This window comes from Chiloscyllium punctatum, chromosome 11, assembly GCF_047496795.1.
Source record: "Chiloscyllium punctatum isolate Juve2018m chromosome 11, sChiPun1.3, whole genome shotgun sequence".
Classification (NCBI taxonomy): Eukaryota; Metazoa; Chordata; class Chondrichthyes; order Orectolobiformes; family Hemiscylliidae; genus Chiloscyllium; species Chiloscyllium punctatum.
In genome coordinates this window covers 83782895-83787070 of record NC_092749.1, presented here as the reverse complement: position 1 = coordinate 83787070, position 4176 = coordinate 83782895, and positions in this window count along the sequence as shown.

Sequence of the window (4176 nt, the reverse complement as noted above, 5' to 3'; positions counted from 1 at the left end):
TCATATTTGCCACCTCTGCAATCTGTAAATGATTTTTTTTTTAAATTCACTCTTGGGATGTGTACATTGCTGACTGGGCCAGCATTTGTTTCCCATCTCTAGCTATCCTTGAGAAGGTAATAGTGGGCTGCCTTCTTGAATCACTGCAGTCCATTTGATGTAATAGATCAACAATGCACCCAGGACATCCGAGATGTCCTCCTATTTCAAGGACCGTAATTTCCCTTCTCCTGTAATTAATAATGCCCTCAGCTGCATCTCCTCCATTTCCTGCACCTCTGCCCTGAAATCCTCTCCCCCCAACCACAATAAAGAGTCACCCTGGTCCTCACACACCATGCCGCCAATCTCCGAATCCAATGCATCATCCTCTGCCATTTTCGCCACCTGTAGTCAGACCCCACCACCAAAAATATATTTCCTTCCCCACCCCTCCATCTGCTTTTGTAGGGATCATTCACTCCGCAACTCCCTTGTCAGTTCCATACTCCTCACCAACCTCTCCTCCATGCCCGGCACCTTTCCCTGCAATCGCAAGATGTATAACACCTGCCCCTACATCTCCTGTCTCACCTCCATCCAAAGCCCTAAATAATCATTCCAGATTCAGCAAAGCTTCACCTGCACTTCTAACCTGATTTATTACATCTGTTGCTCCCAATGTGGTCTCCTCTACATCGGAGAGACCAAGTACATACCCAGCAACCAGTTCACAGAGCATCTGCATTCTGTACACCCAATCAATACAACCGCCTAGTTGCCAGCCATTTCAATTCTCTTTCCCATTCCTATTCCCACTCCCCTGGCAACAGGTCTATCCTGGGCATCCTCCACTGTTAAAATAAGGCCATACACTAACTGGAGAAACAACACCTTATATTCCACTTTGGGAGCTTACAGCCCAGTGGCCTCAACATAGAGTTCAGCACCTTCTAAATCATCTCATCCCATGTCAGCCTTCCCTCTCTGCTCTGCCCCCTTGACCTGACCTATCAATCTTCCTTGTCACCTATCCGCTCCACCCTTCCCACTGACCAATCACAATAACCTCCTATCTGCATCTACCTATCACCATTCCATTTACCTTTCCCTCAACCCCCACACCTCCCTCTATTTCTTGCTCCCTTCCTCCTCCCCAGTCCTGAGAAGGGTCCCAACCTGAGACATTGACTTTCCTGCTACTCCAATGCTGCCTGACCTGCTGTGCCTTTCCAACTCCACATTTCATTGACTTTGAATTCCTGCATCTGCAGTCCTTACTATCTGTCAGGGCCACAAATGCAGTTAGGGAGTGAGTTCCTAGATTTTGACCCAGTGACAATGAAGGAAGTGTGATATATTTCCAAGTCAAAACGGTTAGTGGCTTGGAAGGGAACTCGCAGGTGATGGTGTTCATTTTTTGAGCTAGTTCATTTTCACCAATTTTCCTTGGTCTTCAGCCTATTTAGCAATTAGTGGTAGTGGATAGATTGTTATTGTATAATCTGTAGAAGAAACACCCTCCTGGATAACAAGAAGGCTTACTGCATAAACATTGATTCTCCTGCTCCTCAGATGCTGCCTGACCTGCTGTGCTTTTCCAGTCTCACACTGTCAACTCTGGCCTCCAGCATCTGCAGTCCTCACTTTTGTCAACTGTACTTATCCAGACATAGTCACTTGGAACTTCGGGATCTGGTACAAAACTCTGGTGCGGCTGCACTTGAAGTATTGTGTACAGTTCTGGTCACCACCTTATAGGAAGGGTGTGGGAGCTTTGGAAAGGGTTCAGTGGATTTCTACTACCACGTTGCCTGGTATAGAGAGAAGATCTGATGAGGAAAGCCTGAGGGACTTGAAGCTGTTGTCTCCTGGTTCTTCATATACTGTTCCTCAACACTTGAACATTTGAGGTACCAGGTACCTTGTTTAATTCAATCAGCTGCTCAGAGTTTGAGATGTTGTAATTAGCTCCAATTAATTGAGGACTGAACTGCAACATAGAGTCATAGAGATATACAGCATGGAAACAGACCCATTGGTCCGACCTGTCCATGCCGACTAGGTAGCCCAACACAATCTAGTCCAACCTGCCAGCACCTGGCCCATATCCTTCCAGACCCTTCCTATTCATATATCCATCCAAATGCCTCTTAAATGTTGCAATTATACCAACCTCTGGCAGCTGTACCACCGTTTATGTGAAAAAGTTGCCCTGTAGGTCTCTTTTTATATCTTTCCCCTCTCACCCTAAACCTATGCCCTCTAGTTCTGGACTCCCTGACCCCAGGGAAAAGACTTTGCCTATTTACCCTATCCATGCCCCTCATAATTTTGTAAACCTCTATAAGGTCAACCCTCAGCCTCTGATGCTCCAGGGAAAACAGCCCCAGCTTGTTCAGCCTCTCCCTGTAGCTCAAATCCTCCGACCCTGGCAACATCCTTGTAAATCTTTTCTGAACCCTTTCAAGTTTCACAACATCTTTCTGATAGGAAGGAGACCAGAATTGCACACAATATTCCAACAGTGGCCCAACCAATGTCCTGTACAGCCGGAACATAACTTCCCAACTCCTGTACTCAATACTCTGACCAATAAAAGAAAGCATACCAAATGCCTTCTTCACTATCCTATCTACCTGCGACTCCACTTTCAAGGAGCTATGAACCTGCACTCCAAGGTCTCTTTGTTCAGCAACACTCCCTAGGAATTTACCATTAAGTGTATAAACAACAGTTGGGATATTTCAGTTGATAAGTACTGTCTTATCACAATGAAACTCCTAATGAATTTAGAACAGTCATTAAGGCAAAGCAAAGGTAAGATCCTGGGAATCATTGAGGATCGGGAGACATTAGTGTGCATATATACCAGTCCCTTAAGGTATCAGGACAGGTAAATAAAGTGGTTAAGAAGGCATATTATTATTGCCTTTATTAGTTCAGGCATAGTGTTTAAAAGCAGGAAGATTATGTTGAAGCCATTGGTTAGGTCGTAACTATGATATTATGGAGGAGGCTGTGATGAGCAAAAGTTAAGTGATGCTCCTGAATTGCAGAGAGCAAAGTCCACTCTAGGTGTGTTTTCAGTATGGTGCCTGGAATTGAGAACCTGGGACGTCCTGGCAGGAGGCAGAACCTCCTACCCACCTGCTCATAGGATTTGGTGTTCTATTCCTGAATCCAAAGCAATCAGCTGAGAAGAAAATAATCATGTGAAACAACCCATCCTATCCTCAAGTGGAAACATCTCCTCCATCTATGTAAAAACAAACAAGATATTTGCCCAATTCACAATACAGCTGAATCAAAGAGGGAAAGCTGAACCTGCTGAGGTAATGGAGGGTGCCGGGGGATTGGATAGATTGGAGTGGGGTGAGGAAAGTTCGTGTCGATATATACAGCACATCAAAATCCAAAATACCAACTTGTCAGCAATTTAATGAAACTCTGTTCACTCCCAAATGCACATTTGCAAGGACATGGGAAATTCTCATGGAAGTGTGAGTCTGAGAATTAACAATATAAATATAAATATAAATCAGATTCAGTTTCACATTCTGGCTATAACCAATGCCCACTGCATTTCCTGGGCTGTCTGAAAGTCACTAGGTTCGAATATATGGATAGCAACAGTGATTGATTGAGCTGAAATTGAAATCTTTAAAATGGAAAGCTTGAAATGCAGTTCCAGGACTAAATGAAAGACTTTTACTCAGAGGATTTGTTCTGAAAGTATGTTTTCACCGCTTTGGAGGTAATTTGCAATACGGTGGAGGTCAATTCTATGAACCTTGGATTGTTTTCCTATTGACATGCACTTCCCTGCTGCCAGCCTTCACAGTAGCTTGGGAGCAGCTTATATCATTCTGCCTTTGAGTTCTGATGAGGTACAAGAGAAGCAGCATCATCACCAGAAACAGAACCAGTTTCCCTTCTTCAGCCATCTTCCACTCACAGGATAGAGTGGAGCTCCACTTAAATTTACCTTATTTCTCAAAGCCATGTGGCACAACATACAGAACCCACTCAATGCATCCACTCACCAACATCGTCACCCTCCACACAATGGAAGTATCCCTCCTGTCTCATTAACATATTGCTCAACTCTGGTCATAGCAGTTTTTTTGAGGCTGATGATGAGTGAGCAGATGAGAGACAACAGTGGAAATGATTGAATAATGGAGACTTTATAAA